The sequence below is a fragment of the Rhinoderma darwinii genome, chromosome 4 (assembly GCF_050947455.1).
Source record: "Rhinoderma darwinii isolate aRhiDar2 chromosome 4, aRhiDar2.hap1, whole genome shotgun sequence".
Lineage (NCBI taxonomy): Eukaryota > Metazoa > Chordata > Amphibia > Anura > Rhinodermatidae > Rhinoderma > Rhinoderma darwinii.
Window position 1 is genome coordinate 255733564 of NC_134690.1, and position 16166 is coordinate 255749729.

The following is a 16166-nucleotide window of genomic DNA, read 5'->3' on the forward strand; positions in this document are numbered from 1 at the left end:
GGCCTCATGCACACGACCGTAAAAACACCCGTTATTAAGGGTCGTAATTACGACCCGAAATAGCGGGCCCATAGACTTCTGTTAGCCACGGGTACCTTCCCGTTTTCTCACGGGAAGGTGCCCGTGCCGTTAAAAAGATAGAACATGTTCTATTTTTTTATTTTACGGGCCGTGCTCGTAATTACGACTTGTAATTACGAGCACGGCCGGCCACGGGCAGCCGGCCGCTTTTACGAGCCGTGCTGTCATTATAAGGGTATGTTCACACGACAGCGTCCGTTACGGCTGAAATTACGGGGATGTTTCCGCCTGAAAACATCCCCGTAATTTCAGGATGTGCAGGCGCTTGAACGCCGCGTCCATTACGGACGTAATTGGCGCTGCTATTCATTGGAGTCAATGAATAACGGCTCCAGTTACGGCCAAAGAAGTGACAGGTCACTAATTACGGACGTAATTCGGGCGTTTTTGCCCCAAATTACGCCCGAAAATAGCGCCTCGATAGCGCTGACAAACATCTGCCCATTGAAAGCAATGGGCAGACGTTTGTCTGTTCACACGAGGCGTATATTTACGCGCCGCTGTCAAATGACGGCGAGTAAATAGACGCCCGCGTCAAAGAAGTGACCTGTCACTTCTTTGGCCGCAATTGGAGCCGTTATTCATTGACTCCAATGAATAGCAGCGCCAATTACGTCCGTAATGGACGCGGCGTTCAAGCGCCTGCACATGCCGTTATGGCTGAAATTACGGGGATGTTTTCAGGCGGAAACATCCCCGTAATTTCAGCCGTTACGGACGCTGTCGTGTGAACATACCCTAATTATAGCAGCATGGCCCGTAAAATAGAAAAATAGAACATGTTCTATTTTTTTAACGGCACGGGCACCTTCCCGTGAGAAAACGGGAAGGTACCCGTGGGTAACAGAAGTCTATGAGCCCGTTATTGCGGGTCGTAATTACGACCCGCAATAACGGGTGTTTTTACGGTCGTGTGCATAATGGGAGCACGGCTTGGAAAAACGACCGGCTGCCTGTGGCCGGCCGTGGTCATCTCCTGAAATACTCTGTGCTGCCTTAAACTCTGTGGACAGGTCAGGATCCTGTTTCTTTTAAATGCTGCTAGGGAACACGCTCGATCCACTATATAAGGCTGCGCTACAGTGCAGCATTTAAAAGAAACAGGATCCTGACCTGTCCACAGAGTTTTTAGGCAGCACAGAGTATTTCAGGAGATGAGCGTGCAGATTCAGTGCTGCTGTGAACTCTGCTCTTACCATTACGTAGCTCAGTCTGTTACCTCTCCTCCACTCCTGTCCTCAATAACACCTTCACATGATTGGCAAGTCACCACCCCGCACAAGATCCGCACGCTCATCTCCTGAAATACTCTGTGCTGCTGTGAACTCTGCTCTTACCATTACGTGGTGACTTGCCAATCATGTGAAGGTGTTCTTGAGGACAGGAGTGGAGGAGAGGTAACAGACTGAGAGCTACGTAATGGTAAGAGCATAGTTCACAGCAGCACTGAATCTGCACACTCATCTCCTGAAATACTCTGTGCTGCCTTAAACTCTATGGAACGGTCAGGATCCTGTTTCTTTTAAAAGCTGCACTATAGCGCAGCCTTATATAGTGGATCGAGCGGGTTCCCCAGCAGCATTTAAAAGAAACAGTGTGTGTGTTTGGGTATGTGTCTTTGTCTGTTTTTGTTTTTATATGTGTGTTTGTGTATATGTTTGTGTATATGTGTGTGTATATATGGGTGTATGTGTATATGTTTGTGTGTAGATGTTTGTGTGTGTGTGTTTTTGTATATGTGTGTGTTTGTGTATATGTGTGTGTTTATGCGTGTGTGTATATATGGGTGTGTTTGTGTATATGTGTGTGTATATATGGGTGTATGTGTATGTGTATATGTTTGTGTGTAGATGTTTGTGTGTGTGTGTGTTTTTGTATGTGTGTGTGTTTGTGTATATGGGTGTGTGTTTATGTGTGTGTGTTTGTGTATATATGGGTGTGTTTGTTTATATGTGTGTTTGTGTATATGTGTGTGTTTGTGTATGGTTGTTTGTGTGTGTGTGCGTGTATATATGTGTGTAGGTGAGTAGAAGTATTGTTATTGTTCACATTGATAACTGTTTTTTTATGTTGTTGCAGATTTTGATGTACCGATTGGACTACATCTTCGATTTGTTGGACTACTGCATAGATCTACGTTTTTTCAAATTTTAATAAAATGGTTAACGAGGGTTTTGTTGGGGATTTCTTATTTCAATAAAAAAGAATTGTCTTTGTGTTTTTTTTTTTACTTTATTAGTACCTAGATAATGGCAGTTGGCTGATTGACAGCGTCCATTATTAAGGCGGTACTTAGTGTTAGCCGGTGCAGAGGCTAGCACTAACCACCCATTATTACCCCCGGTACCCACCACCACCAGGGGTGCCGGGAAGAGCTTGGTACGATCCAGTACCCGACCATCTGTTGTGATGGTCGGGTACTGGGGCGGCCGTAGGCTGGTATTATGAGGCTGGGAAGGGCCAAAAACAGTGGACCTTCCCACCCTTGTAATGCTAGGCTGCTGCTGCTGTGTTGTATCGGGCTGGTTATAAAAATGGGGGGGACCCCACGTCGTTTTTTTTTTTGAATTTAACAAATTTAACAATAGACGTTGGGTCCCCCACATTTTTAATAACCAGCCATATACAAGGCCGCAGCAGTCTGGCATTACATGGGTGGGAAGGGCCACTGGTTTTGTCCATTCCCAGGCTAATAACACTGTGTTGTATGTGGCTGGTTATGATAAATTGGGTTGAACCCCATGTCTTTTTTAAAAAAAAATAAAAAAAAATAAATAATTTAAAAAAATGACGTGGGGTCCCCCCCACTTTTATAACCAGCCAGATACAACACAGCAGCAGCAGCCTAGCATTACAAGGGTGGGAAGGTCCACTGTTTTTGGCCCTTCCCAGCCTCGTAATACCAGCCTGCGGCCGCCCCAGAGCCCGACCATCACAGCAGATGGTCGGGTACTGGATCGTACCTGGCTCTTCCCGGCACCCCTGGTGGTGGTGGGTACCGGGGTAATAATGGTGGTTAGTGTTAGCCTCTGCACCGGCTAACACTAAGCCTCGCCTTAGTAATGGATGTTGTCACTCAGACAGCGGCCATTACTAAAGTGGTAGTAATAAAATTTGAAAAGAAAAAGACAAAGATATAGATAAAATATTTTATTGAAATAAAGCACCCCCAACACAACCCTCATTAACCATTTTATTGTAGAAAAAAAAACCGTCATCGAAGTAGTCCTCGAAACCGACGTAGTCCAAACACCAAACCTGTAAAAAAATAAAAATGAAATAAAACATGTCGTAGGCTTAGATTCAGTTTAATGTGTGATACTGACTGTTATACCATGTATAGAAGCCTGCCGCAAAGTTGACTTAGATACAGGGCGCTAGCAGACAGTATCATACATGGCCAGACAGACATATATACAAACAAACATACATGCAAACATACATACATACATACATATATACAAACATACATACATATATACAAGCATGCACATATATACATGCAAACATACACACATATATACATACATACATGCAAACTATCATACATACATGCACACACACACATGAAAACATACATACATACATACAAACATGCAAAGATACATACATATATACAAGCATGCACAAATATACATGCAAACATAAATACATGCAAACATAATTACATACATGCACATATATATAAACATACATGCAAACATACATGCAAAAATAAGAACATGCAAACATACATGACAACATACATACATGCAAACATACATACATACATACATACATGCAAATATATACATGCAAATATATACATGCAAATATACATACAAACATGCACATATATACATACATGCCAACATACATGCACATATATACATACATGACAACATACATACATGACAACATACATACATGACAACATACATAAATGCAAACATACATACATACATGCAAATATATACATGCAAATATACATACAAACATGCACATATATACATATATGCAAACATACATGCACATATATACATACATACATACATGACAACATACATACATGACAACATACATACATGACAACATACATACATACATACATACATACATGCAAACATACATAAAATGCAAACATACATACATACAAACATACATCCATGCAAACATACATACATGCAAATATATACATGCAAATATACATGCACATATATACATACATGCCAACATACATACATACATACATACACACATGCAAACATACATACATGCAAATATATACATTCAAATATACATACAAACATGCACATACATACATGCCAACATACATGCAAACATACATGCACATATATACATACATACATACATGACAACATACATACATACATGACAACATACATACATGCAAACATACATTCATGCAAACATACATACATGCAAACATACATACATACATGCAAATATACATACACACATGCACATATATACATACATGCCAACATACATGCAAACATACATGCACATATATATATATACATACATGACAACATACATACATGCAAACATACATACATACATGAAAACATACATACCTACATACATGACAACGTAAATACATGCCAAAAAAAATAAATAATACGTTCATACTTACTTTCCTCCTGTCCGGCCTCCAGCGATGACGTTTCATCCATGTCGCCGCTGCAGCCTGTGATTGGCTGCAGAGGCGGTCACGTGGGATGAAGCGTCATCCTGACGTGCGTGACCGCCACTACAGCCTGTGATTGGCTGCAGCGGCGAAAGGGATGAAACGTCATCGCTGGAGGCCGGACAGGAGGAAAGTAAGTACGAACGTATAATTTTTATTTTTTTATTACATTTAAATTGTATTTTCCGTGCGCTGAGCATGTACTGTCAAGGTTGCTGAAGAGTTAGTGCAGCCCATTAACTCTATCAGCACCCTGGACAGTAGCATGCTCGGCGCACGGAAGTGACAGGTTCGGTCCGAACTAGTTCGGTCCGAATCGAACTTTTTTGTGAAATTCGGCGAACTAGCCGAACCGAACTTTTCATAAGTTCGCTCATCTCTATCTGAGAGCCATAACTTTTTTATTTTCCGTCTATTTAAGTGGTACGAGGGCTTATTTTTTGTGTGGGATAAGCTGTAGTTGTTAATGATACCATTTTGGACTACATGCAACGTTTTGATCACTTTTTATTTAATTTTTTGTGGCAGATGAGATGACCAAAAAATAGGCGTTTACAATTTTTTGTTTTTTTACAGCGTACACCGTGTGGGTTAAATAATGATATATTGTAATAGTTCAGACTTTTACGGATGCGGCAATACCAATTATGTTTATTTATATATTTTTTTACTATGCTCTAGGGGGAAAATGGGAAAAGATTTTTTTTATTGAACCTTTAACCTCTTCCCGACATTTGACGTATCCATACACCAAAGTCGGGTAGGGGAAGTATGGAACAAGCTCACGGAGTGAACCCGCTCCATACGATCCCGGTGTCGGCTGTTTGTTACAGCTGACACTTCAGAGTAACGAGCGTCATCACGCTTGAGCGCGATCCCGCTCGTTTAACTCGTTAAATGCTGCGGTCAATAGCGACCGCAGCATTTAAATCGTTAGAAAGAGGGGGGCGACCCCCTCTAACAGCTCATCGCGCCCCCCGAAACCCAATAGCCGGGAGGGGGGGGCGATGGTTGCTATGGCCTTCATTAGGCCCCCAGGTCCACAATCTTTGTGCACCTATTAAGGCCTGCCTCCGGCAGGGCTTAATAGGTGCCTGTCAGAATCATATACTGCAATACATTAGTATTGCAGTACATCGTGCAAGCAATCTAATGATCGCTGGTTGAAGTCCCCCAGGGGGACTTTCAAAAAAGTAAAAATTAGTAAAATAAAGTTTTTTTTATGTAAAGAAAATTTTAAAATGAAAAGTTAAAAAAAAAACTTTTTCCATTATCCCCCTAGAGCATAGTAAAAAAATAAATAGATAAACATAATTGGTATCGCCGCGTCCGTAAAAGTCTGAACTATTACAATATATCATTCTTTAACCCACACGGTGAACGCCGTAAAAAAAAAAATTCTAAACGCTAGAATCTCTATTTTTTGGTCACCTAATCTCCCACAAAAAATGAAATAAAAAGTGATCAAAATGTTGCATGTACACCAAAATGGTATTATTAAAACCTACAAAAAATAAGCCCTCATACCAATTAATCGACAAAAAAATAAAAAAAAGTTTTGGCTCTCGGAATTTTGCGACACAAAATAAATTTTCTTTTTTACACTTAGGTTTTTACTTGTAAAATATAGAAAAAAACTGTATATATTTGGTATCGCCGTAATCGTATTGACCCACAGAATAAAGTTAACATGTTGTTTTAATTGCACAGTGAATTCCGTAAAAACGGTGCGCAAAAAAACATGGAGGAATCGCTGTTTTTTTAATTTTCTACCTCACAAATAATTTTTCACATTTCCTAGTACATTATATGGCAAAATACATGGTGCTACGAAAAACTACAACTCGTCCCGCAAAAATCAAGCCCTCATAGGGCTATATAGACAAAAAAAGAATGAAGTTATGGCTTTTGGAAGGTGGGGAGGAAAAAACAAATGAAAATCTGTGGCGGGAAGGGGTTAATATTTATTTATTTTTTACATTAAATAAAACCTTTATTTTACTAATTTTTACTTTTTTTATTAGTACAATATAAAGAGATACATTTACGAACATTCTTGAATTAGCACAGATGTATTTTTCTAAGTAAAGTATTAGGGACACGTACGTTGTACTCATCTGTATTATAGCACCTATAGCCTACTATGGGTCCCTACTGTACCTTCAGGTGTTATACAGTGGCAAAGAAGTTTTTTTTACTCACAGATTTCTAATGAATATGCAAGAAAAAAACTTGGTATGCGCCATCAAGCTATGCTACAGAGAATTTACCTGGATTCCACAGGGTTTGTGCATACGGCTTTGCCACATCTTGTACTGCATCTTGTACTGGTTTTGAGCTATACTCGCTTTAATATTTACACTCAATATGGAAATATGAAAATTCTGCTGGTTCCTTTTTGGAATCTGTTTGTAGTTTTTGACCAGTGTCATGAAGTTGTACATCTTCCCAAAGTTCTACTTACCTGAATGCCGCCATTTTAGAGATAACCTGCTGTGTTCCAATAAGCCACAGCTAATGCCTGTGCTGGATATGAAAACCGAGCAGCCCCAGCGTGAGCGACTTGACAGGCAGCATAGCAAAAAATACTTCAACTGTCAACTGCAGTAATTGGCAGTTGTAGTCGCTCCAATGCTGCCTGCCAGGCATTTAATTGGATAGTATGGACAAAAAGCTTTTCAGTGCTGAAGAAAAAAAAAGGTATCCTGACATAAACCTGCCAGGCTTATAAAGACGACACTTTTTTGGTATATGTCTGCCCCATAAAGGCCTATATATTGTATAGGATATCTCTTGGATAGTTTTTCTTTTTTTTTTGCAGGCTAATGCCTAAATGTGTTCAACAAAAATGTATCTTAAGCACCTATCATACCACCAGATATAATTATCAATAATCGAAGATCCAAAATATACCTGATGCTTAAATGATCTCAAATAAACAGCAAGAGTACCAAAATATATCTTTATTATCCCAATAGGGAAAACATTACCCACAAAATACAAACATTTAAAACACAGATAATTAAAAACACCCCGGATAGGAATGTCCACCGTATCCCATAGAAATGGTCATACTATATAGCGATAAGGAAATGTATAATCCTAATACAGATTCCCCCAGGAGATCAGAAATCTAGAATGATCAACTGGGTAGGCGTAAGAACCTCATATAACCCATATGTGGGAGTGCAGAGACAAATCTGTATCAAAAAATGAGCTCTTAATTACCTGGGGTGGACATGATGAAAAGAAGACCTAATCCGGGGAACACCTCGACGCGCGTTTCGCTTCCTTCGTCAGGAGGTGAAGTATGCTAGATGCTTCCTCCCTTAAGTACACCTCAAATGAGGTGATGTTAATCGGCGCACGACAGGTCACGCCCATCTCCATGTGCCAGACCATCCGCGTCAAGTCCGGAAGTCGTACCTGGAAACCAAGACTCGTTCTCGGATCTGAAGACAACTTCCGATCTGACACATAGGAGACAGCGCGACCCGCATGCGCACCCATCACGTACCAAGTGAGTAAATCAAAAAGCATACTTATGATAGAGGAAAAAGTGTCATTTTATAATATCGGTCCATAAAAAAACAGAACTTTAATATATCATAATGCTCTTAATGGTGTATGCCCTAACATGTCAATATCTGTGTAGACAGGATACATAAATAAATATCACATCAATATCAAATCAATATCAAATCAAATGACTATACACATATTACAGTACTATCTCAAACTTAAAGGTATACATGCAAGAAATTCATATATACATCAAACCATTACCAAAACAATAAAAATAATAAATACATATAAAAATTACATATAGTTATAGTTATACTAAAAATAAGAAAATTATCCCCCCAAAAAAATTCTAATAATATTATATATATATATATCTTTACATAAGAGGCCCTAAGACCAAAACCCTAAACATTAATATTAAAAGTGCAACAATTACGTTAATGGATACATGAAAGCCCAACCTGATCGGAACCCCAACCTGAAAACAGGAATTGCGAGCTCCGATCCAGATGAGCATCCAGGAATCAAAAATAATAGTGACAATAGCCCATAACTATAGAAAGTATAAACAATATATTAATATATCATCTATGCAGTGAAGTTCAGAGTACAAACTAGTACATAAATAATCGAATTAATACAAAATATCAATATAAATTGACCCACAATATATACACACTCCACATATGAACTCTCCATGTATACACCTAAATTATTCCAAATACGAGTAGATTTAGACAAAACAAACAGAATCCAGCACATATAGACAAGATGACAGAAAAATTAATAAATAATAAATATATGCATCAACCCAATACATCAGAGGTTAACAGTGCACCTGCGTATATATATCCTAAAATATCCATATTATATCATACACCAAGATGAGAATGAAAGTCAATACATACATGCATATATATATCATTACATCAATAACTCATATCATCCCTATCCTGCGAAATACACACGTATAAAATATAGAACACCATGTATATTTTTCAAAAATTTATCATCATACAACATAAACACCGATCCAAGTACTTCAAAATCTTCAATATGTTCTCTTTTTCAAAAATCCGATAATCCGACACTAGCAACAAATAACAAATAAAAACAGCGTAAGTCAAAATACAGAATAATCACAAAAAGGATGCGAAACTTTGTGTTTCGTTCAAGCCCCTTGGGGACAGTGTGTCTAGAGTAACAATCCATTTCATTTCCTTTCTAAGAAGGTTTTTAACCATGTCCCCCCCACGATTACCAGCATAAATACGGTCAATTCCCTTTATTTTCAGCAGTCTCCAGTTACTCCCATGAAACTCCTTAAAATGCCTTGCAAGAGGCTTACTCCTGTCACCAAAACGAACGTCATCATCTCCAATTTGTTTATGCTGAATACCTTTGATATCCCTGATGTGTTCCATTACACGCATTTTCAACTCCCTTGAGGTCATCCCAATATAGATCTTATTGCAAGGACAACAAGCATGGTAGATGACGTTCCTGGTGTTGCAGTTTACAAAATGCACAATTTTGTATATTTTGGTGCAATCTGAGCCAGAGAATGAGTCAGTTCTCTCCATTACGTGACACGCTCCACATTTTCCGCATGACACGTTACCCCACCTAGGCCCTCTAGATTCAAACAAGTATTTATTGGATATGGAAGGAACATAATGACTCCTAACTAAAATATCACGGAGATTAGGACTCCGACGTGGTGTCATAGATGGAAAAGGGGTAATGATTCTGGATAGACGTTTGTCTGTTTTTAAGATAGACCAATGCTTGTCAAAGATCCCTCGCATGATGTTCCATTGTTTATTGTATCCCGATATGTATCTTACCGCATTATCCGGCCCTTTTCTTCCCTTCAACTGGGGTTTGAGTAGATCGGTTCTGGTCTTGGTTTTGGCGTATTCATATTCGCGTTTTACTTCCGATTTTTCATATCCTCTATTAAGAAACCTGTTCATCAGATCCTTGGATCGATGCTCAAACACATCCTCAGTAGAGCAAATCCTTCTAGCTTGGAGGAATTGCCCTCTTGGGATGGCCCTAATGATGTGTCTAGGGTGGGAGGAGTCAGCCGTTAAATAGGAATTCACAGAAGTGGTTTTTCTAAAAATATCGGTGTTAAGCTTACCATCAGCCTCCACCTTTATCTTTAGGTCCAGGAAATCGATTTCAGTTTTACTGTACTTGCTTGTCAATTTAATACCCATTTCATTAATATTCAGATGATTAAGAAATAGGTTGAGCTCATCCTCAGTACCCTGCCAAATAAACAAGACATCATCAATAAAACGCCTCCAAGACAAAACCTGCCGCTCACCACAGTAATCACCATTGGTTATCACAGATCTTTCCCAAAATCCCATAAATAGATTTGCATAGGATGGGGCGCAAGTTGCCCCCATCGCGGTGCCTCGATTTTGTAGATAATACTTATCTTTAAAGATGAAAAAATTATGTCTCAACACATAGTCTAATAGTTCCAGGATGAGCTCAACCATTTCACATGCCAAATTTCCTGTCTGTAGAAAAAACCTGCACGCACGTAGACCATGATCATGGTGTATCGATGTGTACAGGGATTCCACATCACTAGTGACCAGATACATGTCCGATTCCAATCTGAGACCTTCAAGGGATACAAGAATGTCAGTTGAATCACGTATATATGATGGAAGAGTTTCTACATGAGGTCTCAGATAGAAATCAATGAATCTGCACGTCATCTCACAAATCCCACCAATTCCCGAAATAATCGGTCTGCCAGGAGGGCATTTGACATTTTTATGCACCTTAGGCAAAAGGTAAAGAGTTGGTACTCTAGGCTCTCTGACTACTAGACTCTCATGAACCTTCCGTGTGATAATGCCACTATCCACTGCTCTCCGCAAAATGGTATCAAGTTCCGCACTGAAAAGGGCCATTGGGCTTCGTTCCAAAACCCTATAAGTGTCTTGGTCACCGAGTTGTCTCCCAACCTCTTTCTCATACATATCACATGGCCAGACCACGACATTTCCACCCTTATCCGCCGGCTTGAATATAACATCTTTCATTTGTTTCAATTCCCTTAGAGCAATCCTCTCACAGGGTTTAAGGTTATCGCTAAAGTTGTTGGAAATTTTTCTCAGATCCTCGGTGACCAACCTAACAAAGATGTCAACCTGTGGACAAAGGGAAAAGGATGGAAATGTCGTGGATTTCTTACGGATACATGGGGGAAATCTAGATGTACTAGCCTCATCTCCACAGCTTTCCCCCCGTAATTCCTCTAATGCTGCCAAGGTCTCCCTTTCAGCATCATCACACGGTATAAACTCGTCCGGATTCGAAAAGTAACGTTTTAGCATAAGTTTACGGGCAAAAAGATGCAAATCTTTGACCGCTTCAAAGAGGTCAAAGTTCGCTGAAGGTGAAAAAGTTAAGCCCCTACTTAAAACAGAAATCTGTGCATCAGAGAGATCAATACTCGACAAATTAATTACCTTCAATATTTCCTTATTTTCGTTTGATTCTCCCTGATGCCGCCATAGTTTTTCTTTTTGTGATAATTTCGGGTATGCATTCGAGAACGATCCGGTTCCTCTTGATTGGTTATGGGTATTCGTTTGTCTAAAAAACGTTCCCCTACATTGCTTCTGGTAGATGATGCAGAGGATGATCGTGATGAGGACATGGGTCTCCCAGACCTTTGCCATCTATAAGCACTATTAGACTGAAAGTCTGCAAGATCTCGTTTGAATTTTCTGGCCTTATCTGCTTGAACCTCGCTCTCCCACTTTTTAAAGTCGTTATCCAGTTCACTTTCAAATTCCTTAAGAGATTTTTCATTCAACTCTTTCTTTAATTTAACGTTTAATTCCTCAATTTCCACTTCAGTGATCTCAAGGGTCTTCTTATCTAATCCAATAAGAAGTTCCAGGAAATTCCTTGAACAAATCTTGCATGACTCCTCCCACTTGCTCCTAAAGGTTGTATTGTCAACCGGGAAGGAGGGGAACAATTGGACCCTTAGGCCTCGAGGGATAATATCCTTTTGTAAATAGTTCTCGAGGGAGGCTTTATTCCACCACACTCGAGTTCTCTTTTTCAAAAGGTATTTCAGGGACACTTTTATCTCCTTTACATCAGTATTCGCATCCTCATGGGGTAATTCATTACCATCAAAAACATTAGCTAATTGTGTGACCCAAGTTCGGTCGCGTGATTTATAATCCATATATAGATTTTTATCTGCTTCAAAAATACAAAATACGATATTATCAACAAAAATGTATCTTAAGCACCTATCATACCACCAGATATAATTATCAATAATCGAAGATCCAAAATATACCTGATGCTTAAATGATCTCAAATAAACAGCAAGAGTACCAAAATATATCTTTATTATCCCAATAGGGAAAACATTACCCACAAAATACAAACATTTAAAACACAGATAATTAAAAACACCCCGGATAGACAAATCTGTATCAAAAAATGAGCTCTTAATTACCTGGGGTGGACATGATGAAAAGAAGACCTAATCCGGGGAACACCTCGACGCGCGTTTCGCTTTTCATCATGTCCACCCCAGGTAATTAAGAGCTCATTTTTTGATACAGATTTGTCTCTGCACTCCCACATATGGGTTATATGAGGTTCTTACGCCTACCCAGTTGATCATTCTAGATTTCTGATCTCCTGGGGGAATCTGTATTAGGATTATACATTTCCTTATCGCTATATAGTATGACCATTTCTATGGGATACGGTGGACATTCCTATCCGGGGTGTTTTTAATTATCTGTGTTTTAAATGTTTGTATTTTGTGGGTAATGTTTTCCCTATTGGGATAATAAAGATATATTTTGGTACTCTTGCTGTTTATTTGAGATCATTTAAGCATCAGGTATATTTTGGATCTTCGATTATTGATAATTATATCTGGTGGTATGATAGGTGCTTAAGATACATTTTTGTTGATAATATCGTATTTTATATTTTTGAAGCAGATAAAAATCTATATATGGATTATAAATCACGCGACCGAACTTGGGTCACACAATTAGCTAATGTTTTTGATGGTAATGAATTACCCCATGAGGATGCGAATACTGATGTAAAGGAGATAAAAGTGTCCCTGAAATACCTTTTGAAAAAGAGAACTCGAGTGTGGTGGAATAAAGCCTCCCTCGAGAACTATTTACAAAAGGATATTATCCCTCGAGGCCTAAGGGTCCAATTGTTCCCCTCCTTCCCGGTTGACAATACAACCTTTAGGAGCAAGTGGGAGGAGTCATGCAAGATTTGTTCAAGGAATTTCCTGGAACTTCTTATTGGATTAGATAAGAAGACCCTTGAGATCACTGAAGTGGAAATTGAGGAATTAAACGTTAAATTAAAGAAAGAGTTGAACGAAAAATCTCTTAAGGAATTTGAAAGTGAACTGGATAACGACTTTAAAAAGTAGGAGAGCGAGGTTCAAGCAGATAAGGCCAGAAAATTCAAACGAGATCTTGCAGACTTTCAGTCTAATAGTGCTTATAGATGGCAAAGGTCTGGGAGACCCATGTCCTCATCACGATCATCCTCTGCATCATCTACCAGAAGCAATGTAGGGGAACGTTTTTTAGACAAACGAATACCCATAACCAATCAAGTGGAAACGGATCGTTCTCGAATGCATACCCGAAATTATCACAAAAAGAAAAACTATGGCGGGATCAGGGAGAATCAAACGAAAATAAGGAAATATTGAAGGTAATTAATTTGTCGAGTATTGATCTCTCTGATGCACAGATTTCTGTTTTAAGTAGGGGCTTAACTTTTTCACCTTCAGCGAACTTTGACCTCTTTGAAGCGGTCAAAGATTTGCATCTTTTTGCCCGTAAACTTATGCTAAAACGTTACTTTTCGAATCCGGACGAGTTTATACCGTGTGATGATGCTGAAAGGGAGACCTTGGCAGCATTAGAGGAATTACGGGGGGAAAGCTGTGGAGATGAGGCTAGTACATCTAGATTTCCCCCATGTATCCGTAAGAAATCCACGACATGTCCATCCTTTTCCCTTTGTCCACAGGTTGACATCTTTGTTAGGTTGGTCACCGAGGATCTGAGAAAAATTTCCAACAACTTTAGTGATAACCTTAAACCCTGTGAGAGGATTGCTCTAAGGGAATTGAAACAAATGAAAGATGTTATATTCAAGCCGGCGGATAAGGGTGGAAATGTCGTGGTCTGGCCATGTGATATGTATGAGAAAGAGGTTGGGAGACAACTCGGTGACCAAGACACTTATAGGGTTTTGGAACGAAGCCCAATGGCCCTTTTCAGTGCGGAACTTGATACCATTTTGCGGAGAGCAGTGGATAGTGGCATTATCACACGGGAGGTTCATGAGAGTCTAGTAGTCAGAGAGCCTAGAGTACCAACTCTTTACCTTTTGCCTAAGGTGCATAAAAATGTCAAATGCCCTCCTGGCAGACCGATTATTTCGGGAATTGGTGGGATTTGTGAGATGACGTGCAGATTCATTGATTTCTATCTGAGACCTCATGTGGAAACTCTTCCATCATATATACGTGATTCAACTGACATTCTTGTATCCCTTGAAGGTCTCAGATTGGAATCGGACATGTATCTGGTCACTAGTGATGTGGAATCCCTGTACACATCGATACACCATGATCATGGTCTACGTGCGTGCAGGTTTTTTCTACAGACAGGAAATTTGGCATGTGAAATGGTTGAGCTCATCCTGGAACTATTAGACTATGTGTTGAGACATAATTTTTTCATCTTTAAAGATAAGTATTATCTACAAAATCGAGGCACCGCGATGGGGGCAACTTGCGCCCCATCCTATGCAAATCTATTTATGGGATTTTGGGAAAGATCTGTGATAACCAATGGTGATTACTGTGGTGAGCGGCAGGTTTTGTCTTGGAGGCGTTTTATTGATGATGTCTTGTTTATTTGGCAGGGTACTGAGGATGAGCTCAACCTATTTCTTAATCATCTGAATATTAATGAAATGGGTATTAAATTGACAAGCAAGTACAGTAAAACTGAAATCGATTTCCTGGACCTAAAGATAAAGGTGGAGGCTGATGGTAAGCTTAACACCGATATTTTTAGAAAAACCACTTCTGTGAATTCCTATTTAACGGCTGACTCCTCCCACCCTAGACACATCATTAGGGCCATCCCAAGAGGGCAATTCCTCCGAGCTAGAAGGATTTGCTCTACTGAGGATGTGTTTGAGCATCGATCCAAGGATCTGATGAACAGGTTTCTTAATAGAGGATATGAAAAATCGGAAGTAAAACGCGAATATGAATACGCCAAAACCAAGACCAGAACCGATCTACTCAAACCCCAGTTGAAGGGAAGAAAAGGGCCGGATAATGCTGTAAGATACATATCGGGATACAATAAACAATGGAACATCATGCGAGGGATCTTTGACAAGCATTGGTCTATCTTAAAAACAGACAAACGTCTATCCAGAATCATTACCCCTTTTCCATCTATGACACCACGTCGGAGTCCTAATCTCCGTGATATTTTAGTTAGGAGTCATTATGTTCCTTCCATATCCAATAAATACTTGTTTGAATCTAGAGGGCCTAGGTGGGGTAACGTGTCATGCGGAAAATGTGGAGCGTGTCACGTAATGGAGAGAACTGACTCATTCTCTGGCTCAGATTGCACCAAAATATACAAAATTGTGCATTTTGTAAACTGCAACACCAGGAACGTCATCTACCATGCTTGTTGTCCTTGCAATAAGATCTATATTGGGATGACCTCAAGGGAGTTGAAAATGCGTGTAATGGAACACATCAGGGATATCAAAGGTATTCAGC